Raw genomic sequence first — 25,909 nt, forward strand, 5'->3', positions numbered from 1 at the left:
TCAAGCCCATTTGATAGATCAGGGACCGAGGAAGTGGAACATGTCCACTCAAGAGCTACAGAGGAACCTAGGCCTGGATCTGATAAAAATATTCATGTGGATTTGGTAAAAATATGTAGAACTTGCGAGCGCCAAGCGGCTGCACTCCTTTTTTAATGCATTACATTTTTCTGGTTATGCAAATAATTATGTAGCTTTTGTGGGAAATTTAAAAATATAAAACATGACAGACATTCATAGTTCTGCTATTCAGAAATAATAACCATCATTACTATTTTGATAATTTCTGTCCATTTCTAATTCAGTGATTTTTTGCATCCTTTTAATCATTTGCTGTTTTGCCCCCAAACGTTTCCCCGCAGCACTAAATACTCTTGAAGGATGTAAGTACCAATGACTGAGTCAGATTCAGGACAAAGAAGGACCCTGCGGGAGGTAATCCAGCTCCACAAACCAGGAGCACTGTGGATGGAGGGATGAATTCTCCAAAGCAGGTAGAAAACTCCGATGGACAAGATTTGTATGGCTTGGTGGCATTTGGGAGACTTCTACCTCCCTGTGTGTTTTGAAGAAATGGGAGGGGAGTTAGAAGTGAATGAGGAACTTTACAGTGATCGCGCCTTTGAAAGAAGCGGGTGACTGTGTAGAAGGGCAGGTGGGAAATGCTGCCTACTGGTCTTGGAGGGCTCAGGAGAAGAAAGCTGAAACAACCTCACAGTTCAGACCTCCAGCTGCTCAAGCTTAATCCTCTGCCACCTCCAACACTCTCCTGCAAATACGTGATTCACTGAACACTTGTCATCAAATAAGGTACGACCTTTGCAGATTGACTCCAACCAGAAATGGAAAGTTAGAACATGAAAAGTAAAAGTCTCGTAGAGAACACACACCAGAAAAAAATGATGCCACACAGAGAAAAAAAAGTATAAACAACTGGTTCTCCACGGAGTCGAAGGTGTTAATGAAAAAATGACCTTTCTTAGAGTAAAACTCCAAGGAGACCTACAGGGGCTCAGAGTAGAGATTAGAAAACTGAGAAAATCAAAATTATTATGGAAACAAGACTCTTATTACAGAAACAAAAACCTATATATGGCTAAAGACACATCTGGGATGTAAAAAGTCAATTTGAGAGAATGACCAAGATGAAACAGAAAAGAAACAAATTACAAAGGGTTCTAGAAGGAATCACTGGTAGTGAAGACAGGTCATATAATCATAACTGCACCTGGAAAAGAGAAGGGAGAAAATGTAAGACAAACATTTTAAGTGAGTTTTAAAATTTGTGAAAATTAAAGAAAGAAAAAGATTGAAATACAGAGCTTGAGAGAGTACACCACGTTCCAGGAAAAGCAAATTTAGAATAAAACCACTCTAACGTGATTTGCTAAAGTGAATGGAGATAATTCTGTGGCACACAGGGAAAAATCAAGTTCTCTCTACGGGGAAAAAGGCAAGGTGACCCCGGGCATTTTCATAGCATGCAAATGTGAAAGTCAGAGGAGCAATGTTTACAGAGTTCTTAGTGATGAAAGTGTGACTCAAGATGTTTATATGCAACTTAGCTGCTACTCAAGTATAAAGTCAAGACAGTTCTTCTCAAGCACCCAAGAACTCAAGGTATATAGACACCAGTAGTCCTTAAAACAAAAACAAAACAAAACAAAACAAAAAACAGACATATGAGAGAATAAGCTGTGGGCAAACAGATGACTAGGGTTCTAAGATGAAGCTAGAGGAGGAGGAAAGGGAGGAGGGAGAGGAAGAAGGAGAGAAAGGGAAGAAGGGGGAGGGAAGTAGGGGAGGGGGAGAAAGAGGGAAAAGCCTGTTGGCAGCATTGAACTGGTTGAAAGGGGATACAAAGTTGAACAACTGCGGGGCGTGTGATTAGAAAACAGAATGCAAATTTTATCAAATATTTTAATGATAAACTAACAAAACACTGAGTTTGCGTGAGAAGAGGAGAGGGTGATATTTAAGGAATATATCCAAACAAAGAGACATAGAAAGGATAACTTTAATAGAAGAGGTGGTGAGGTACCAAGGCATAAAATAAAAATGAGGCAGAGCTGTACAACTAATGTCTAGCAAGTTTTAACAAAACGCAAAAACTATTAAAGAAAACCACTGTGTAACGATAAAGATAGCCATCCACAGTGAGGATCTATCCTGGACGCTAATCCACCGAGAGCGAAAAAAACCCGCATTGAAACAGGAAATACGCAAGAAACAAAGACAAATACGATGTAATATTACTTAGAAGTGAAATCTAAAAAATAACACAAATGAACTTATTTATAAGACAGAAACAGACTCACAGACATAGGAAACTAATTTATGGTTACCAGAAGGGGAAGGGGATGGGAGTGATAAATTAGGAATATGGCGTTAACAGATACACACTACCATATACAAAATAGATAAACAACAAAGATTTACTGTATTGTATGCGAAACTATATTTAATATCTTGTAATAACCTATAAGGGAGAAGAATAAAAGAATAATATATATATGTATGTGTATATATATATAATATGTATATAGTATATATATATAATATATATGTATATATATATAAAACTGGATCACCTGAAACTAACACAATATTGTAAACTAACTATACTTCAGTTAAAAAATAAAATATAAAATAAAGATTGGAGTCAAAAAAAAGATGAATGGATGAAGAAGATGTGATATATATAGGCACACAATGGACTACAGCCATAACAAGAATGAAATTTTGCCTTTTGCAGCAACATGGAGGGGCCCTCCAGGAGGATATTACGCTTAGTGAAATAAGTCACACAGAGAAAGACAGATACTGTATAATATCGCTTATATGTGGAATCTGAGGATACAAGCTAGTGAATATTAAGAAAAGAAACAGACTCACCGATATGGGGAGTAAACCAGTGGTTACTAGTGGGGAGACGGAAGGAGGGAGGGGCAGGGTAGGCGTATGCGATTAAGAGATCCAAACTCCCTGTATAAAATAAAACAGTTACAAGGATATATTATACAGCACAGAGAACATAGCCAATATTTTATAAATGGAGTGTAATCTTTAAAACTTGTGAATCGTTGTGTCGTACACCTGAAACTTGTATAACATTGTAAATCAACTATACCTCAATAAATAAATTTTAAGAAAAGAAACAGATAAACACAATAGGATAGGTATTTCTATTACCTTTAACTTATCTTTCTTAGCTCATTGTATTTGATATATCAAATAAATGAACAGGTGAAAAGTAGAAATAGTTTGGATATTATCTGAGGACAAGGGTATAAAACCCAGAAATGAACAACTGTGACAGACAGGGCTATTGAGTCTCCCAACACTCATCCTCTCTTCTGCCTTGTCGACTGAACCTCAGTTTTCTTTGCTGGGGGCGGGGGTGATGTTTGCAGATGGAAACGCTCACCCGGGCTCTTTTTCTGCTAGCGAAGCATGTGATGGGGTTCTGGCCAGTGAGATATAAGCTGAGAGTTCTGGAAAAGCTTTTGCTTTCCTGATACAATGCTACCCTGATTGTTTTCCACTTTTGTTTTCTTCCTGCCTCCTGCTTGGAAAGCAAATGTGACACCCAGAGGGAAGATGAAAAGCACAAGGAAAAAGGCCTACATACTTACACACTGTTACAGTTAATTCATCTATCAGGATGCACAAAGTGGTGGCCACCCCCGTGGCCTGGCTCACTTCATAAATCTAAGCTGAAACCAGCCTGCATTTACAGGAAACATCTCACTGTCAGAGAAACCTAACAAACACTTTTGGGTTTGCATCAAGACAATGACAGGTCTGTTTACCAGGTAATACTAAATGCAAGAGCTGGGCAACTGGCCTGAAATTCTTTGACAAAGGCACATGTATGAACAGCAGTTTATAATAAATGACAGAAAGCTGTAAATGAAACTAAGAAGAAGTGATTAATTCTAGGAAAGCTTTGGAAAGTTGCATAGAAGGAACGTCTTTCTTTTTGCATCTATATTTATGAGGGATATTGGTGTACAGGTTTTTATAATGCCTTTGTCCAATTTTAGTAATGCTGGCCTCATAAAATGAGTTGCAATGTGCTCTTTCCTTTTTTCATGTTGTGTAAGAGTTTGTGTAGAATTGGTATTTTTTCCTTATATGTTTGGTAGAATTCATGAACAAACCGTCTCAGCCTGGAGTTTTGTTTGCGGTAAAGTTTTTCAACTGTAAATCCAATTTCATCTACAATTTGAATATAGGACTTCAATTAGAGGGATTTACAAATATCAAATACTCTGTTTCTTCTTTTTTTGGTGTTGATAATTTGCCTTTTCATGAAATTTTCCCATTTCATCTAAGTCATTGAATTTATTTTAATGAAGTTATTTACAATATTTTCTCCTTATTTTTCATATCTAGAGGTTCTGTAGTGAAATCTCCTCTTTCTTTTTTTGTGATACAGGTATTTGATGCATTCTCTCTATTTTCCAACCAGTCTGACTAGAGATTTATCAATTTTATTGATATATTTATAAACCAGTTTTTAGTTTCACTGATTTTCCTTATTGACTCTTTTTTCAATTTTATTGATTTCTGCTTTAAAAAAATCCTTTGCTCTTACTATTTCAGTTAAATTTGCTCTTCATCTTATAGTTCCTTGAGGTAGAAAATGAGATCATTTATTTTCCTTAAGACCATTCTTCTTTTCTAATATAAACGTTTAATGCTGTAAAGGTTTCATTAAGCATTGCTTTAGCAGTAAGCTACAATCCAGAAATTTTAATATGTTGGTTTTGAATTTTCATTCAGTTCAAAGTATTTCCTAATTTCTCTCTAATTTCTTCTTGGATGCCTGGGTTATTTGTAAGAGTGTAATATGATTTCCAAATATTTGAGGATATTCCAGATATCTGTTACTGATTTCTAGTTTAATTCCATGGTGGTCAGAGAAGTTATTTTGTATGATTTCAATTCTCTAAAATCATCAAGACTTACTTTATCGCTCATCGTATGATCTATCTTTTAAGGGCTTATCTTTTCCATAAGCCCTTCAAGGGCACGTTGTTGGATGGAGTGGTCTGTGAATAGCAATTAGGTTAGTTTGGTTGGTAGTTTTGATCAGTTCTTCTATATGCTTATTGATTTTCATTTAATTGCTCTACCAATTACTGAGGAGTTGCTGAAATCTCCAACTATAATTATGAATTTGTCTATTTCTCCTTCCAGTTCTATAAGGTTTTTTCCATGCACATTGAACATATTTAATACGTGTTTACACATATTTCTGTAGGCTACTTATTATTATAGTATGTCCCGATCTATCTCTTGTAATAATCTTTATTTTGAAATGCTAGTTTGATGTTAACATAGCAACTCCATATTTCTTTTGATTAGTGTTTGCATTTCCATTTTTTTTCCCCTTTTACTTTTTTTTCTTGCAGTACGCGGGCCTCTCAACTGTTGTGGCCTCTCCCGCTGCGGAGCACAGGCTCCGAACGCGCAGGCTCAGCGGCCATGGCTCACGGGCCCAGCCGCTCCGCGGCATGTGGGATCCTCCCGGACCGGGGCACGAACCCGTGTGCCCTGCATCGGCAGGCGGACTCTCAACCACTGCGCCACCAGGGAAGCCCTTATCTTGCTTTTTAAAGATTTTCTCTTATGGCTAATTTTCAGAAAATTCTGACTTTGAGTGCTGTCCCTTTTCATTTATTTTGGGCGGCTTTGTTAAGCTTTTAGGATCTGTAGATTTATAGTTGTCATGCAATTTGATTTAAAAAAAAGTCTCTGTCTATATTTCTACAAAAATATTTTCTGTTCTTTTTCTTTCCTCTCCTGCTGCTGCTCTGCTTACATCATCATTTATTGTGGATAGTTTCTACTGCTATTTTAAAATAAAACTCAGTTATCTTTTCTTATGCAGCATCTAATCTGCTATTAATCCTGTGCTTTTATTTTTATTTACAATTTTTTTATTTCTGAAAGTCTCATTTGGGTCCTTTTTTATTTTTTCATCTTAAGTCATTTCCCTTCTCATCACAGTCATGCTTTCCTCTATCTTTGTGAGCACTTGGAATAAAATAATATTAGCTTTTTAAATTGTTAGTCTGCTAGTTCATTCATATCTGTCATGTCGGTGTTTGTCTCTCTTTTTTTTTTCTTTTGGTTATGGAAAAAATTATGCTTTTTTGCAAGCCTGGTAAATTTTTAATAGAGGCTGTATATTGTAAATGTCATGTTGTTTAGTGTTTGAATGTGTGTTTAAGAGTGATCGATTTTTGTTTTTGCATGCCGTTAAGTTAGTTGGTATCATTTGGTATCATTTTGAGACTTGCTGTTTCTTTTTTTGACTGCAACCATATGATATATTTTATTTAGTGACATTGTATGTGCATGCATATATCTTTGTATATTCAGGTATGATATTTACTAGAGTTTTATATAATGCAAGCTAGTTCTGTATTTCATTTCTTTAATCTTTTATTTAAATTTATTCCAAATGTTCCTTAAATTTTATTTCCAATTTATTTTTTTAATTAAACTTTTTTATTTTGTAATAATTGTAGCTTGACTTGCAACAAGAAACAGTACAAAGGGATTTCATGTGTTCTATACCCAGTTTCTCCCAAAGGTAGCATCTTGCAAAACCACAGTACAGTATCACAATCATAATATTAATATCAGTACAGTAGAATATAGACCATTCCATCACCATGTTGTGTGGCCTTTCATGGAACACCCACTTCACTCTCAACCATGCCCCCTTTCTTACCCCAGACAACTGCTAATCTGTCCTTCATTTATATAGTTTTGTCATTTCAAAATGTTGTGTAAATGAAATCATACAGTAAATAACTTCTTGGAATTTGCTTTTTTCACTTAGCATAACTTTCTGGAGATGTATCTAGGTTGAGACATCTGTTCACAGTTTGTTCTTTTTTACTGTTGAGTTGTATTTCATGGTAAGGATGTGCCACAGTTTATTTAACCCATTGAAGAGTATCTGGATTGTTTCCAGATTTGGGCTATTACAAATAGAGCTGTTATGAACATTTGTGTACAAGTTTTAAGTGAACTTAAGTTTTCATTTTTTTTTTCTGGGATTAATGCCTGGGAATGCAATTGCTGGGTATATGGTAGTTGCATGCTTAGTTTTCTATTTTTGTATATATTTTTTTTTGCGGTACATGGGCCTCTCACTGTTGTGGCCTCTCCCGTTGCAAAGCACAGGCCCCGGATGCGCAGGCTCAACGGCCATGGCTCGCGGACCTAGCTGCTCCGCGGCATGTGGGATCTTCCCGGACCGGGGCACGAACCCGTGTCCCCTGCATCGGCAGGTGGACTCTCAACCACTGCGCCACCAGGGAAGCCCACATGTTTAGTTTTTTAAGAAACTTCCAGACTTTTCCAGAGTGGGTATACCATTTTCCATTACTATCAGCAACATATGAATGATCCAGTTTCCCCACATCCATGCCAGTATTGATGTTGTCATTTTTTAAAAAGTTCTAGCCATTCTGATGAGTGGTTTTATCCTGCACTTCATGAACAGATAATAATGTTGAATAGCTTTGCATGTTTTTATTTGCCATCTGTATATCTTCTACAGTGAGATGTCTTTTTATGTCTTTTATACATCTTCTAATTAGATTGTTTATTTCTTTACTGTTGACTTTTGAGATTTGTTTATACATTCTAGAAAGCAGTCCTTTGTTGACTATGTGATTTTCAAATATTTTATCCCTCTCTGTAGTTTGTCTTTTCATTTTTTAACAGTCTTTTGCAGAGCAAAAGTTTTTAATTACAATCAAGTCAAAATTATCAGTTTCTTCTTTTATAGATTATATTTTTGGAGACAAGTCTAAGAACTCTTTGCCTACCCTGAGATTCTGAAGATTTTCTCCTATGTTTTTCTCTAAAATTTTTATTGTTTTACATTTTACATTTAATTCCGTGATCTGCTTTGAGTTATTTTTGTGTAAGATGTGAAGTTTAGTTCTCGGTTCTTTTTTTTTTTTTAATATATGGTTGTTGAATTGTTCCATACCATTTGCTGGAAAGGCTATCCTTCCTTCATTGACTTGCTTTGGCATCTTTCTCAAAAATCAACTGTGAGGCTATTTCTGGGTTCTGTATTGTGTTCCATTTATCTGTGGCTCCACCAATACCACACAGTCTTGATTTCTGTAGCCACAGGAAATCTTGAAGTTAAGTAGAAAGAGAAAACTTCTCATTTCATTTGTTTAAAGGACTATTTTTTAGAGCAGTTTTGGATTCACAACAAAATTTAGAGAAAGGTGCAGAAGTTTCCCATATATCCACTGTTCCCACAATGTATAGTCTCCCCCATTATCAACAACACTCACCAGACTGGTACAGTTTTTTACCAATGATGAACCTACCTGATGCATCATAATCACCCAAAGTCCGGGGTTTACTGTAATGTTCATCTTGGTGTTGTACGTTCTATAGTTAGACAAATGCATAAGGACATGTATACATCATTTCAATATTATACAGAGTATTTTCACTGCCCTAAAAGCCCTCTGAGCTGTGCCTATCCATTCTCTCACACCCTTACCAACAACTATCAGTCTTCTTGTCTTCATAGTTTTCTCTTTTCCAGAATTGTCATATACAATTGACCCTTGAACAACATGTATTTTAACTGCATATGTCCATTTATAGACTGGCTTTTTTTCAATAAATACTACCATACTACATGATCTCAAATTGGTTGAATCCACAGATACAGAGCCTCGGATACAAGGGCTGGTGGGATGAGAGTCTTGGCTCTCTCTTTTCCTTTCCAATCCTACCTCAGGAAGGACTTGTGGGTGCCTGATTACAGCCAGGCAAGGGTGGAGGTCTCAGTCTCCCAGCTGGTTTTTTTGCTGACATGAGTGGGTGTGATACCACAATTATTTCTGTGGTATTTGGCTGGAATAGAGCAGGCAGTATGTAAAAGTTTTCTGTCTTTCTAGACTATCTCTTTCCTGGACCTCTTACTAGAGATAGCAGACTTTTGAGGGGTCTTGTTCTCTTTTTTTTTTAACATCTTTATTGGAATATAATTGCTTTACAATGGTGTGTTTGTTTCTGCTTTATAACAAAGTGAATCAGCTGTACATATACATACATCCCCCTATCTCCTCCCTCTTGTGTCTCCCTCCCACCCTCCCTACCCCACCTCTCTAGGTGGTCACAAGACACTGAGCTGATCTCCCTGTGCTATGCAGCTGCTTCCCACTAGCTAACTATTTTACATTTGGTAGTGCATATATGTCCATGCCACTCTCTCACTTCGTCCCAGCTTACCCTGCCCCCTCCCCGTGTCCTTAAGTCCATTCTCTACATCTGCATCTTTATTCCTGTCCTGCCCCTAGGTTCATCAGACCCATTCTTTTTTTTTTTTTTTTTTTAGATTCTCTATATATGTGCTAGCATATGGTATTTTGTTTCTCTCTTTCTGACTTACTTCACTCTGTATGTTAAACTCTGCCAGACAGACAGGTCCATCCACCTCACTACAAATAACTCAATTTCATTTCTTTTTATGGTTGAGTAATATTCATTTCTTTTTCTTTCTTTTTATTTCTTTTTATGGTTGAGTAATATTCCATTGTATATATGTGCCACATAATCTTTACCCATTCATCTGTCAATGGACACCTAGGTTGCTTCCATGTCCTGGCTATTGTAAATAGAGCTACAATGAACATTGTGGTACATAACTCTTTTTGAATTATGGTTTTCTCAGGGTATATGCACAGTAGTGGGATTGCTGGGTCATCTGGTAGTTCTATATTTAGGTGTTTTGTTTGTTTGTTTGTTTTTTACGGTACGCTGGCCTCTCACTGTTGTGGCCTCTCCCGTTGCAGAGCACAGGCTCTGGACGCGCAGGCTCAGTGGCCATGGATCACGGGCCTAGCCTCTCTGTGGCATGTGGTATCTTCCTAGACCGGGGCACGAACCCGTGTCCCCTGCATCAGCAGGCAGACTCTCAACAACTGCACCACCAGGGAAGCCCTGTTTTTAGTTTTTTAAGGAACCACCATACTGTTTTCCATAGTGGTCGTATGAATTTACATTCCCACCAACAGTGCAAGAGGGTTCCCTTTTCTCCACACCCTCTCCAGCATTGTTTGTTTGTAGATTTTTTGATGATGGCCATTCTGACTGGTGTGAGGTGATACCTCATTGTAGCTTTGATTTGCATTTCTCTAATGATTAGTGATGTTGAGCATCCTTTCATGTGTTTGTTGGCAATCTGTATATCTTCTTTGGAGAAGTGTCTATTTAGGTCTTCTGCTCATTTTTGGATTGGGTTGTTTGTTGTTTTGATATTGAGCTTCATGAGCTGCTTGTAAATTTTGGAGATTAATCCTTTGTCAGTTGCTTCATTCACAAAATACTTTCTCCCATTCTGAGCGTTGCCTTTTTGTCTTGTTTATGTTTTCCTTTGTTGTGCAGAAGCTTTTAAGGTCCCATTTGTTTATTTTTGTTTTCATTTCCATTTCTCTAGGAGGTGGGTCCAAAAGGATCTTGCTGTGATTTATGTCATAGAGGATTCTACCTATATTTTCCTCTAAGAGTTTTATAGTGTCTGGCCTTACATTTAGTTCTTTAATCCATTTTGAGTTTATTTTTGTGTATGGTGTTAGGGAGTATTCTCATTTCATTCTTTTACATGTAGCTGTCCAGTTTTCCCAGCCCCACTTATTGAAGAGACTGTCTTTTCTCCATTGTATATTCTTGCCTCCTTTGTCAAATATAAGGTGACTATATGTACGTGCGTTTATCTCTGGGCTTTCTATCCTGTTCCATTGATCTATATTTCTGTTTTTTGTGCCAGTACCATACTGTCTTGATTACTGTAGCTTTGTAGTATAGTCTGAAGTCTGGGCGCCTGATTCCCCCAGCTCCATTTTTCTTTCTCAAGATTGCTTTGGCTGTTCAGGGTCTTTTGTGTTTCCATATAAATTGTGAATTTTTTTGTTCTAGTTCTGTGAAAAATGCCATCGGTAATTTGATAGACATCACACTGAAGCTGTAGATTGCTTTGGGTAGTATAGTCATTTTCACAATGTTGATTCTTCCAATCCAAGAACATGGTATATCTCTCCATCTGTTTGTATCATCTTTAATTTCTTTCATCAGTGTCTTATAGTTTTGTGCATACAGATATTTTGTCTCCTTAGGTAGGTTTATTCCTAGGTATTTTATTCTTTTTGTTGCAATGATAAATGGGAGTGTTTCCTTAATTTCTCTTTCAGATTTTTCATCATTAGTGTATTTGGGGGTCTCTTTCTGTCTGCACCTGCTGGCATTTCTCTGTTGCTGACTTCTTCAGCTCTGACTCTGGGATATTTGCAAAGAAACATGAAAACTCAGGGAGCTCCTTAAGATCTCAGGCTTTGTGGCCCAATGTCCCTAAATGGTTTGCTTTCTTTTCTTCACTTTAAAGAGTTCTCTTATTTTGTTTTTTATATGTAAAGTTCAAGGTTTTAGTTGTGCTTAGAGAAGAAATAGGGAAAAGTATGTCTACTCCTTTTTCCTGGATGCAAAATCCCCTGAGGCTTGTTTTTAAGCTTTTCTTAAGGTGAAAACAAGCAGAGTTTAGTATGGGGTTAGTTTAGTCCCACTACTAACGTCTTATCCTCCTGAAGTTTCCACTTAATGCCCCATATATTACAAAGTCTTTCCACTTTGGCTGGTGGAGATGCAAACTCTTCACAAAACATACCTGCCTTTTGACAGTTATGTTAGGTAAGAATATATTTGCTTTAATTTGTAAAAAAATGATTACCATAGAAAGTTTAGTGAACATCTGTCATCACATATAAATATCAAAGAAATAGAAAACAAAATATTTTTTCTTTGTGATGAGAGCTCTTAGGGTTTACTCTCTTCATAGCTTTTATATATAAGGTGCAGCAGTGTTCATTACATTGATCATGTTGTACATCACATCCCTGGTACTTATGTATTTTATAACTGGAAGTCTTTGACCCCCTTCCTCCAAGTCCCCCTCCACCCAGCCCCCCACCCCTGGTAACCAAATCTGATCTCTTTTCTTTTTTTGGGTGTGTGTTTGTTTTTGAAGTATAATTGACCTACAACACTGTGGTAGTTCCAGATATACAATGTAGTAATTCGACATTTCTATATTTCAAAATGATCACCATGATAAGTCTAATTACCATCTGTCACCATACAAAGATATTACATAACTATTGACTATATTCCCTTCACTGTATATCTCATACCTGTGACTCATTTATTTTGTAACTGAAAATCTATACCGCTTAACCTCCCTCACCTATTTCTCTCTCCCTCCCCCCGCCTCTGGCAACCACCTCTTTGTTCTATGTATCTGTGACTCTGTTTTGTTATGTTTGTTCATTTTTTTTTTTTTTTTTAGATTCCACATATAAGTGAAATCATACAGTATTTCTCTTTCTCTGTCTGACTTATTTCACGTAGCATAATACCCTCTGGGTCCATCCATGTTGTTGCAATTGTCAAGATTTCATTCTTTATTATAACTTAGTAATATTCATATATATATATATATATCACTTATTTTTTATTCATTCTTCTATTGATGGGCACTTAGGTTGCTTCTGTATCTTGGCTAGTTTGATAAGTGTGGATTCATTTCTGGGCTCTTTATTCTGTTCCCTTGATTTTTTTTTTTTTTTTTTTTTTTGCGGTATGTGGGCCTCTCACTGTTGTGGCCTCTCCTGTTGCGGAGCACAGGCTCTGGACACGCAGGCTCAGTGGCCATGGCTCACGGGCCTAGCCGCTCCGCGGCACGTGGGATCTTCCTGGACTGGGGCACGAACCCATGTCCCCTGCATCGGCAGGTGGACTCTCAACCACTGCGCCACCAGAGAAACCCTATCCTGGTTTTTTTTTTCTGCACTTTGCATATAGGTGGAAACCACTCTCAACCTTTGGGCTCTCAGAGCACCACTGACTCAGTGATGGGACGCAGCAAACTCTTCTGAATGTTGGAAAGAGTGAGGAGGAGGTTATATTAGAGCGTCAGCTCCTCGCCCTAGAGCCTAGGAAGTAATTGAAAATCTGGTGTTACACTTCCCTCTTCTCAGCAATCTCTTGCTAGCCTCAGTATGGGGGCTTTTCCTCCATCAAGATCAAGTCTTCTTTGGTCGCAGGCACTCCGCCACATTGCTCACCCCTCTCTCCTCAGCCACTTCATGCCTCTTTCCTTCACTCTGTCTCTGAAATTCCTCTTCACTTCCCAGGCACAGCACACTTGCTCCATCCCTTCACTGTTGCCTGTTCCGACCTTGTCTGGAGAGAGAGAAGCCTCATCTATCTCATCAAACATTTTTCACATACATTGTTTCCTGAGAAGAAAAAAAAATTTTTTTTTTCTCCAGGATTATCCATTGGAGAACTGCAGGGGGCACCTTTCACAGAAAATATGCGGTGAGCAAGTCCTGCATCTGTCTGCCTGGAACCTAGTCCTGGGTGAGGTGCAGACTTTAGCTCTTTGACTGTTAACATATGCCTTCAGCACACTCTGTCTCATTTGCAATTTGTCCTCGAATGTTTGTTGCTTTATCCTGCTGTATAAACATATTTATATGCATAAAACCTGTATTTGAAATTGATTATATGATTTTCCCTTTATGTGTATTTATTATTCAGGCTTATTTAGAAACTCCTTCTCTGCCTAAAGGTTATAAAATAGCAGTTACATGTCTTATTTCTCTTTTTTTTCTTAAAATCTGTGATCCTGTTGGAAACATTTTGATGTAAGAAGGGGGCTGAGGATCCCACATTCCTCTCCCACTTGCCAAAGAACTTGTCTGACATCATTTGCTGGTTAAAGAATTATTCTCTGTTGAGTTGAAATGACATTTTTTTCACACACTCCGTTGCTATTTATACTAGAGTCTTTATCTGGATTCGAGTATACACATTCCAATATATAAAATAGATAACTAATAAGGACCTACTGTATAGCACAGGGGACTCTACTCAATACTCTGTAATGACCTATATGGGAAAAGAATCTAAAAAAGAGTGGATATACGTATATGTATAACTGAATCACTTTGCTGTACAGCAGAAACTAACACAACGCTGTAAATCCACTATACTCCAATAAAAATTTTAAAAAATTAAAAGAAAAAATGTGAGAAAAAGATTAAAGTCTTATCTGGACCCTCCCCTCCCCTGGCCCTGTGTCTTTTACATGTAGCCAGTTGTGTTCATCATTAACCGTTTAACATTAACATCCTTCATAATATCTGGTTGCTGAAAAATGAGATTATCTGTACCCCCCACTCCCTATCATGACTTCATTTTATCTCTGTTATTCTAAAGGCTTTATCTTGGGGTTCAAGGTCCTAGACTGCCAGAGTTATATGGAGTCTGAGAGTCATCTGGGGCCAGCACATCATGCCGTGGATGGAGAAACTGAGGACATAAAAGTATAGCAACCGGGCTGCTGATGCATGGGGAGTCATTAGCAGGACCAGGATTTAAGTCAAGTTTATACATTTTGCCTCTACCCTTCATCTTCATTTCTACCGCATCGCACCTGTCCTTGTAATTTACCTTTGCTCGTTGTGCCGGCCTCCTTCTCCCCGCCCCAGTGCATGCTACCCAGACTTTCCACCATGATCTTGGAAAAGCAGAAGCTTAGCAAGAGAGAAGCGTGTTGCCTGTGTGGGAAATTCTACCCTGTTACACCTCATGGGCCTTCCTGAGCTATGTGGAGTAAGAAGACCCTGAAGTCAGGGCCACCTGCCTCTGGAGGCTGTCTGACCAAGTGTGACGAGGTGGGGATGGCTGTCCTCCCAGTCCTGGTGCAGGACCCAAGGGATGGCATCTGGCTCAGAGCTTATTGGCAGGGTCAGTGGGACAGCACCAGGCCTGGGTGTCCAATGATGAGGCTGGTGGAAATGGAGCGGAGACCAACAGACCTGCAAGGGTGGTTCCTGAAAGACAAGCCACATTGGCTGCTCTGTGAGTTGAAAGGCAAGCAGGACATGGGCATGAGGGCCTGGTGCGTGTATGTGTTTTGTGATGTGCTGCAGAGATCAGTGGTGTGAACAGGGCGGCAAGTAGGGGGTATCTGTGGATGCTGGGAGGATGGCATTTGGAGAGGAAAATACTGGACAGCAAATGTGGACACTTTCCTGGCTGTAGGGGGAATGGTGTCTGCTACTCCTGGGAAACGCTGTGTCCTGATGCTGTACATGAAGATTTCTAAATTGCCCCCTTCTGAGTAGTTTCTGTTGTACCTGCTGCCTGGGTCTTGGCTGGGAGGGACTTTGGGACCTGGTGACCCCAGGGCGGTGATGTGCTGCTCCATTCAGTTTCCTGGGCAGGTTCAGCAGCTTTATCGTGAAGGCTGCTTGGTACCAGAGAGGAAGGTGATAATGGTTAATTGATGTGAACCATGGGACTTGTTTAAAACCTCATAGAGGACCTTCTCAAGTCTTCCAGAAACAACAGAGAACATTTTACAGGGGATATAATTCCTGCTTTGTGGAGGAGAAGCAACACAAATTTTATTGCCTGAGCAATATACATTTCACTGATAATGTCACCCCATTTTTCTTCTTCTTGACTTCATTTTTCATACCAAGTTGAGGTGGCCTGAGAAGGCTTGGGTTACGTGTATTTTCCCACGTTGCCTTGGACACACAGTATGTTAGTCGAGCTGTGACTGTTCCGAGATTAGCACTATTCAAAATATGCTACCTTTGCCCCCAAGTATATGGCCTGCAGTTTTTCAAGGCTGAGGCCTGTCAGGAAAAGAAGGAGAAGCAAGTTGTGGGAAAGCTTGATAACAGTCAAAAAAGAAAAGAGTATCTCTTCTAAATCTGCCTCTGAAGCAGATTCCCGTGGAAATCATGCTAAGTTTGTCACAGAAACAGGAGCAGGTATTTAGAATGCTCATAACTGCAAAATACAAAATCTCATTAGTTCTGTTCTGAGTACATCACTGTGTAAATATTAACAGATGGGGACGTTGACTCAAAATAGTTACTTCTCATAGTAAGTGGCTCCCCGATAGATACCTTAGAACTCTTTCCTTGGAACAGAGGAAGCAGAAGCTCATACCTCTCTGGGTGGTTAGAGGGACGAGATGCTCGGGTGCTTTTGGCTCTCATTTTTCTTCATGAACCTCCTCCACTTTGGCCACTAAGCAGTGATGTCGGCAAGAAGTCACCCATTAGGGTGGGTTCAAGCAGCATTTTGAGAAACGCTAGCTGTTTGTCTACACTGGGATTGGGGAAACCCCACAGAAACAGGTTATGGACTGAAAGTTTGTTTTCCCCCCAAATTCATATGTTGAAGCCCTGCTCCCTAATGCGATGGTATTAGGAGGTAATTATATTTCGATGAGGCCATCCAGATAGAGCACTGTGGTTGGATTGGTGCCCTTAGGAGGAGAGGAAAAGGCACCAGAGCTTCCTCTTCACCAGGTGAGAGCACAGCAAGAAGGTGACCCTCTGATATCAGGAAGAGGGCCCTCGCCGGACACCGAATCTGCCAGCAGCTAAATCCTGGAGTCCTCAGCCTCCAGATCTGTGAGGAAAACGTCTGTTGTTTAAGTTCCCTAGTTTATGGTATTTTGCTGTGTCAGCACGAGTAGACTAAGGCAGAACAGGTAGTCCCAGTGTCAGAGAGAATTTGGCCCCAGGCTTTGCTCCACTGCCCAGCTTAACTGGATGACCTTGCACTTCTCTGAAGTCCAGTTTTCCTCATCTCTAAAACAGATGTAATATACCTTTCTTGTAGGACTATTGTTCCTGTAGGACTATTGAACACACACACCCAACCCTTCACTCCTTCTTGCCCCTCCATGTATATATAATGCATCCAGCCCTGTACCATTGGTACATATTTGGACCTCAATACATAACTCTTATTGTTTATTGGTTTAGAAAAATAGAAGCTCTTTTGGAGCTGCCATCTATGTGGTGAATGTGATGTGCTAAAGGAGACATTGAGAAATTGGACTTCAGACTGGAGGCACCAACTGGATTTTGGAGGTACTAAATTTGGAGGGACTCAAATTTGACTTATTTTTAGGATACTTGAATATGGAAGCTAAAAAGATAATATCCATTCTACTCTAGAGGTAGGCACCCAGTAATAAACTCCTATGAATAGTAAAGAAAAACTGCTGCATACAGCTTTTCTATTTTTTGAGTAATAGGATCTGATCCCACAGTAATGGTATTTAGTAAATTATAACGCTCCCATTAAATTATAGTCCTGTGTCAAGTAGTTGTGAATTCAATTATGCTGCTTAGCTTCTAACTATCCTGCATATTTCATCAAAAGCTGATTTGCCAGTGATGGCAGTAGCTCCACATTGCTATGAAGAAAAGGACATACTAGGTAAAACTTGGGTTGAAAGTCAACCCGTGAATGAGAAGCTTATCAAAGTCCTACATCAACCAGGTCATTGCAGTCATCCTGTGACCTTCTGTCCTAGGGAGGCTGTCTTTTGTGCTGTTCCTCTGTCCAGGCCTGAGAGAGGAGGAATCCGAGGTTCCTCTCAGGTGAAACCAAAAGTGGATCCCACCTGAGAAAAGGGAGGCTTCATTGTTCTGGGCTCAGGTGTAAGTCTGCCAGGAAACCTCAAGGGCAGGATAGCCCCCACAGAGTGAGCATAGACTCCAATTAGTGACAGGAAGGCCGAGGGCCAGCTTTCAGTTTTCTTTAGGGGAGATGATCTGAATTAAATAGCTCCCCTGAGGAATGGTGAAACTCCAGCATAGACCAAGAAGTCTTCAAAGCAAGGTCAAAGGCAAAAAGCAACATTGGCATGACCAAAGGAAGTGATTGCCTGGGAGTTGCAAGTTCTTTATAAGAGGGCTGGGGACCCATTTGTTTATTATTATTAATTTTTACTTTTGCTTTGTTTCCATTATTCCAGGAAATGAATCCAAAAAAAATATTGTTGTGACTTATGTCTAAGAATGTTCTGCCTATGTTTTCCTCTAGGAGTTTTATAGTTACCTGGTCTTACATTTAGATCTTTAATCCTTTTTGAGTTTATTTTTGTGCATGGTGTTAGAGAATGTTCTAATTTTATTCTTTTACATGGAACTCTCCAGTTTTACCAGCACCACTTGTTGAAGAGACTAACTTTTCTCCATTGTATATTCTTGCCTACTTTTTTGTAGATTAATTGACAATAAGTGTATGGGTTTATTTCTGGGTTTTCTGTCCTGTCTCATTGATCTATGTGTCTGTTTTTGTGCCAGTACCATACTGTTTTGATTACTGTAGCTTTGTAGTATAGCCTGAAGTCAGGGAACAAATGGGACCTAATTAAACTGAAAAGCTTTTGCACAGCAAAGGAAACCATAAACAAAATGAAAAGACAACTTACAAAATGGAAGGAAATATTTGCAAGTGATGCGACCAACAAGGGCTTAATTTTCAAAATTTACAAACAGCTTATACAGCTCAATATCAAAAAAAACAAACAAACCAGTCAAAAAATGGGCAGAAGATCTAAATAGACATTTCTCCAAAGAAGACATACAGATGGCCAACAGGAACATGAAAGGATGCTCAACATCACTAATGATTAGAGAAATGCAAATTAAAACTACAATGAGGTATTACGTCACACCAGCCAGAATGGCCATTGTCAAAAAGACTACAAATAATAAATTCTGGAGAGGGTGTGGAGAAAAGGGAGCCCTCCTGCACTGTTGGTGGGAATATAAATTGGTGCAGCCACCAATTTCTTTATGGAGATTCCTTAAAGAACTAAAAATAGAGTTACCATATGATCCAGCAATCCCACTCCTGGGATATATATCTGGAAAAGATGAAAACTCTAATTCACCCCAACGTTCATAGCAGCACTACTTAAAAATAGCCAAGACATGGAAGCAATCTAAATGTCATTGGCAGATGAATGGATAAAGAAGATATGGGGTGTATATATATGTACAAAATGGAATGTTAGTCAGCCATAAAAAAGAATGAAATAATGCCATTTGCAGCAACATGGATGGGCCTAGAGATTATCATACTAGTGAAATAAATTAGAAAGAGGAAGACAAATATCATATGATACCACTTATATGTGGAATCCAAAAAAATGATACAAATGAACTTATTTACAAAACAGAAATGGATTCACAGACATAGAAAACAAACTTATGGTTACCAAAGGGGAAAAGTTGGGGAGGGATAAATTGGGAATTTGGGTTTAACAGGTACACACTACTCTATATAAAACAGATAAACAACCAGGACCTACTGTATAGCACAGGGAACTATATTCATTATCTTGTAATAACCTATAACAGAAAAGAACCTAAAAAAGATATATATATATATATATATATATATCACTGAATCACTTTTTCTGTACACCTGAAACATTGTAAACCAACTAAACTTCAATTAAAAAAAAATAAGAAGGATGGGGAGTACAATAAAATGGAAAGAGAGGCTGTGTGTGGATAAACAAATTGTTCTTCCTGGCAAAAGTACAATTGGATAAAAGAACTTGGTCTGTAGGTCTTAGGACAGTAAAGCAACCAGCAGTTTGACAGAGTGGAAACACACTTGGCTGTGGAGTTGTGTTCAATGCCAGGTTCAGATCTCTGTTTTGATGCTCACGAGGGGTGACCTTGAAGTAGATCTCCATCTGTAAATGGAAATGATGACCCTTTCATGCTTGTCTTGAGAGCTCTCAAAAACCAACCTAAATCATCCTGACACAATGCAAGTGTACAGTGAAAGAGACCAGGGTCTCTGGAGCCAAACTGCTGTGGTCTGAATTTTGTCTCCAGTACTGAGTAGTGGTGTGATTTAGGGCAAGCTCTTTTATTTCCCTATACCTCAGTTTCCTCATCTGTAATGGGGCAAACAACATTGCTTACCTCAAAGCACTGATGTGAAGAGTAAAGGAATAATGCATGTAATATACTTGGAACAGTGCCTGGCATTTAAGAATGTTACTATATAAGTGTTTGCTATTATTGTGAGTAGGCATATTATTATTATCACTCCTTGAGGAACTCTATGGTCCAGAGAGAATATTGTGTAGGGGAATCATAGGGATGAGAAGGATGCTTGAGAGGGAAGCAATAAATGTCTCCGTTTTATAGTGTAAGATGACCTTGGTTCCATTTCTACCTGATCGAGGGACACACTTTCCAACTCCATCACCTGATTGTGATGTAGAGCTAGGCTTTGAATTCTGTTATATTATGGTACCTCCTCCTAAACATCCATTGCTGTATGCAACCAAGATAAAACCTAACTGATTAACTGGCTCCTTGTCTCTAAGACTTGACCTATTAATTTATTAATCAGGGTTGAAAGTACAATACTATAAAGCCTGGCTTGGGCCACTGTTTGGAATATTTGAGCAGTCATGTAGCTGAGAGCATGCCAGGGCAGAGGAGGTGTGTTATCAGGAGGGAAAGGGAGATCCCAGAATCTACAGGTATGGCGAGGTGATGTTGATTCCTGTAAGGTTCTAGAAGATCCGCGTGTTAGGCATGAAAAATTTTTACTCGTGTCTCGTTCTCCCAATGACTGGTCAGAGGATTGAGCTCTGCTTCCTGGAAGTTTAGCATGGGCTTGAGGAGAGAGGTGATAGATGTCAGTTCTTACTTACTGGGGCCCAACTCTGAGCCTGCTCTTCTCTGCTCACCGTGGCAGAAGTACACGTTGGCACGAAAGTGCCTTGAGAACAAAATATTCTGGTATTGTGAGCTGACTCAAGGAGGACAGCTGTCTTGGAGAGGCACTAAACGCCTCTTTGTCGAGCCACTGTTATTTTGGGTTTGTTCTTTCCTTTTGTATTCGTTTGTTTTTTAAACGGAAGCATTGTCTATCTTTTTTTTTTTTAATAGTATAACATAAAATTTCCATTATCACTTAATATAATGTTATTTATTTTCTGCAAAGATTGGTAAACACCTAGCTAACCAAGAGTAGGAGAACAGTTAAATATATTGTAGTCTGTGTCCTTAAAGAACATTGAATGTCATAGGGTTTGCTAAAGATATAATGTTAAATTAAAAGATAAACTAATTACAAAATTATATAGAGTGTGATCCCAATGTGGTTTTAAAAAGAAAGGCCCAAAGTACCAAAGGTGATTTTTCTTCTTTCTTTCTCTGTTTGCATTTTCAAGAAGTTTTTTACATCAGTGGGTATTATTTTTATAATGAAAGTAACATACTTTTAAAAAGAGAGAAAACTTTATATAATGATTTCTGAGTTAGGGTAGAATCTACTTTTTCCCACATGTAGTTGGGATCAGCATGAATTTTAATACCTCAGTTGAGTTTGTCATGCCTATGATGATGTAGGAAATTTGGGGTCTTTGAAATGTCATTGGTGCCGCTGCAGGAGCTAGTCTACCTCTGATCTGTGAGTTTATATTTTAACATAATTTAAGGTGTTTTCTGGAAAACTATACTGTAAAATATGTGTAAGGCTGTTTCAATGTGGCAATAGTTGAGGAAGACAGCATTCAAATAAGTTTTTTATCTAAACAAAGCAAGTATTTTCTTGACTTTTGGTGTCCTTGAATAGGCTTGCTTTGAGGAAGTGCACTTAAATATTTATCTTGTTTTAGATGAAGTTAACAAGTACCTGAACTTCAAATGTTTTTAAAAAGCTCTTTTCAGTTTATATGAAAGAGCTTTTTCATTCATTTTGTTGTTGTTCTATTTTATTCTAGTACTGCATCTAGTTTCTTCCTAAATTTAAACAATTTAACGGGGAGAGTTTATATTTCAGAACTTTAAATGATACTCAAAACTGTGCTCCGAACCTGCTTGAAGATCACCTCCTTGACAGCTTGCTTGCTACACAGTTTGCTTTAGCTCTTGCTATTTAATTTTCACTACTTTAAAAAGGAAGACTGTAAAGTACCACAAATTCCTCATTTATTCTACATTTTTAATACATTATCATAACTTTCATTCTAAATGCTATATTGAACTGGGCTGTGTTGCACTGGAAAAAATATATGTGAAAGATGGGTACGTTAGCAGAATACTTTTGTTTCTCAGGCGCTCACTTGCATTTAAATTGGGAAACTTCTAAGAACCTTATAAATGCTTTATTTAATAGAATACATTTGGGGAAGTGTACTTTGATTTTTAAAGGGTTTCTCCTGATTTAAGACCCTATGGCTGTATGGTTTTCAGTGGTCCATTTGAGGTTGCTTTATGACTCATGGTTTGAAATAAAAGGTATTTGATTAAAAACAAAATACAAAACTTCCCAACAGATATATAAAGAACTTTGTGAAAAAATGTATCAGAAAAAATTCCCTGGATTTTTCTCAAGTACTATCTGCTTTCATTCATTCACACATTCATTCTTTCATTTGCTTGTTCATTCAGTACATCAGTATTGAGAACCTAAGGTGCTCAAGGCCACAGGTGCTCTAAGTCATTTGTTAGCTCTTCAAGTACCGGTCATGTTCTCCACTGTACTTGAGTGTTCGGAGATGCTGAATTACACTGTGAGCTGTTTGTCACAATACTACTGCTGGTGTATTGTAAAAATTACAGTGTGTTCATTGTTCCCTCTTCCTGTACTAATTTTCTTCCTTCCAGCTGATGGAGAATTAAAACAGATGCAGAGAGATGAGGGCAGGATGGCAACCTTAGCCATCACAGCCCGGGCGCAAGGGAGTGGTGGGTCAGATTTTGCAGGGACCTATTTGGGGTACTTTTTACCATGTGTTTTGCATCCATGGCACTTCCCCAAGGGTGAGAAGCAAAACAAAAGAACACACGCAGGTCATGGACTTGAAGTTAGTTTGATTTGTGTTGTTATCTGGGAGCCAGGAAAAGCCAGAGGGAGGAGCTTGACTTGTTAAGCCCAGATGTGCACGTATGTGCAACTAGTTAATTTGTTCAGATCCTTAGCGGACAACGTCTACCTTTTAAAGTAAATAATAATGATTTTGAAAAAAATCATAGGCGGAAATGGTGCTATGCAGCAAATAGGCCCTTGGAAGTGGCTCCCCACTTTTGCATCCTGGCACCTTCACTATACCAGGTGCAGAGGTCCTGAGTGGTGCCTATCAGTATTGGTTGTATGTTGAATTGCCTGAGCCTTTCACTTTTCAACATCAATTCATTTATGGGGGGGGGTGCTTTTAATATTCTAAAATATAGTAGAATGTGGAAAAGAAAACAATTCACAGTCATGGAAGCTTCCATTGTCCCCCCGGCACTTTGTTTCCCCGGTATTTTGTAACTTAATTTTAAAAGTCATACTTCATGGGGAAGAAAGCATTTCCTAAGCCTCTTGGGAAACAGCTCTCTCCTCTGTTCCCTGTGGACTGTTATTTGGAAAAACTGAAAAGCCAAAGTATCCTCAGAATTAGAGGACCAGGCAATTTCACTTTGTTCCTTTATTGATAATGGGATGGCAGAGATAAATATATTTCATTTGAAATGTCATTTTTTGCTTAAAAAATAAGATGTCCTTATAAAAATTCAGAAACTATAAGAACGTATTTATATCATATAAATTTACTTTTAAACATATTTGAAAGTAAAAGTAATTCTGATCTTCCCACTAGACATAATCACTGTTTATATGTGTAGTTAGATAGAAATATACATATATATATAATTTGATATAAAAATTATACAATTCTTCATACACAATGTAATATAATCTCAACTGTGTATATGTATAGAATATTTTGCATTTTTCCTATTGTTATACATAAAATTTTTTCTTAGCACTTAAAATATAAATGGACATACCTCCTTTTATAAACCTCATTTTATTGCCTGCATAATATTCCATTCTACATTCACAATAGTGATTTTTTTCATGTAAAAATTCCCTTTGGGTATAAAATCATAGGCTGTTACTGTTTCTACCTGCAGAAGCATCGTGCAACTCTAAGAAGATATTTCTTAGATCAGTTGCTAAAAAAAATCCACAGACTATGGCCAGCAATAAGTATCAGGTTCACCTACTCTCATCTAAAACTGGAAAGAGTTAACATATGTGCTGTCACCATGAGCACAAGTGTGGGCAGGAAAGCCGTTCTCCTCCTTAAGCGTTTTAAAATCACACCCATGATACATCTGGAAGTGATGTCAGGCCAAGATAGAAGCATTCCTAAATTCTAATGAACACAGCAACAGGAAAACACAACGGCGACCTCGGAACACAGAAATCCAAAAGTAGACGTTATCTCTCCGTGTCTATTCAACGACCAAGTGTCGCCATTTGCTAATTAAATGCGCAGAAGCGCTTCTCACTTTGTGAAATATACTTCATTCGTATCCATTATATAAAACCCTGTAACTTAAAAGGAGAGATTATATGACTATTTCTGGTTGGGATTTTAAATTCTGACTTTACAGAATGACTAAGCCGTCTTGAATTCATAAATATATCTCACTTACTCAGTTGTGTCCACAATAGATGGATCTGCCATCGTCCCATTTGCTGGCTTTGCTGATCGCCTGCATTTCCAGAATTAGAAGGGCCACTGTCTAGACCTCCTGACGTGTGTGCAGCCTGGGCTGTGATCCTCCTGGCCTGCAGGACTGCTCCTGTCAAGACGCGCCATCCCCACTCAGGCTCCGGAGACGTGTTTAATCTTGGTGCTGTTTGCAGACAGACTTTAAAAAGCTGTCCCGAGAATACATCTCTGCCAGTAGTTTAGTATGTCAAGCTGAGGACAAGAATTTTGTTCTATTCTTAAGATACAACTATTTGTGTATGGGGAGTTTTGGCCAACGGGAAAGAAAGCTGAAGGTCAGGAAAACAACTCTGTGGGATCCCACACCCCATGGGGTTTTGGAAGGGCCTCTTCTGGGGAGGGAAAGATCTGGAAGAGTCAGCACACCCCGGGGGTGGCTGTTTTGTGGCTTCGTGAGATATTAACCCTCCACACTCCAGGGTACAGATGAGAGATGTCCAAGCTAGAAGAATTCTCTGTTTACTTAAAAATTATGTTCTTTTTTTTTTTGGAAAAATAATAAAATCCTCAACAAGATTGTATGCAGACACTTGTTCAGAGGAAGAGGCATGAAGAATAAAGGTGAATATTTGCAGAGAGCCTGGACTTGAGGAGACTGGAGGGTAATGCAAAATTTATTATCCTGGAGGCTCTAAACATGCTTTATTTTTAAAACGGCACTTAGTATCTCCACTACACAGGTGGAGAAGGACGTGGAACATGAAGGCAAGCCTCGTGTTGGGTGGGGTGACTGCCCTGCCACCTGCCTGTCAGAACAGTGCTGCCACGGGCCACTCCGAGGGTTGGCTCAGGACTCCTCGCGTGAATAAGAAACCAAGGAAAGGATAATTTATGGCATGTGCTTTGAGATTCCCTTAAATAGAAAAGACCAGCCGCTCAAGTTTTCTCAGCATGTTTGCTGCTCCCATGCCTCTCACTGAACACACGGCAAACACAGACCCACAGAAATGTCTGGAAGAGATCTGGGAGCAAGCGCAGCGTCCAGATTGCAAGGTCCTGAATTACTTCGTAAAGACACGCACCCCGCAGACTGATTGCAAGGTCAAGTGAGGAAGGGGTAGGAACACACCTCGCCAGGGGTTTGCCCTGTTAGCTGGTCCCCCATCCATCAAGCCTCATTTCCTTTCCCAGAGTGTAAATTGGACCAAAGAAGTAGCTTATTAATTATAACCCCCAAGTAATAGCTCACTTTAGAATTCATTATAAATTGTGATTTATACATAGTCTTAATTGTCAACTGAGCATATGTTAAATTTTAACTTTGAATAAAATTGAAATTAATTAAATATCTACCTGGGATGGAATATTTCATTATTATTTAAAATACCTGGGGGGCTTCCCTGGTGGCGCAGTGGTTGAGAGTCCACCTGCCGATGCAGGGGACATGGGTTCGTGCCCCGGTCCGGGAAGATTCCACAT

At 38.8% G+C, this 25,909-nt stretch overlaps 1 long non-coding RNA gene across 1 annotated transcript; it reads right to left on the minus strand.

The window, feature by feature from the left end:
- Positions 1-353: 353 nt before the first annotated feature.
- Positions 354-24,707, minus strand: LOC137205736 (uncharacterized). Its single transcript, XR_010934285.1, has 3 exons — positions 24,411-24,707; positions 2,896-2,985; positions 354-1,228 (listed from the first exon to the last, which is right to left on the minus strand). It is a non-coding gene; the product is annotated as an uncharacterized lncRNA (long non-coding RNA).
- Between the last annotated feature and the right edge of the window lie 1,202 nt (positions 24,708-25,909).

This window comes from Pseudorca crassidens, chromosome 14, assembly GCF_039906515.1.
Source record: "Pseudorca crassidens isolate mPseCra1 chromosome 14, mPseCra1.hap1, whole genome shotgun sequence".
NCBI lineage: Eukaryota > Metazoa > Chordata > Mammalia > Artiodactyla > Delphinidae > Pseudorca > Pseudorca crassidens.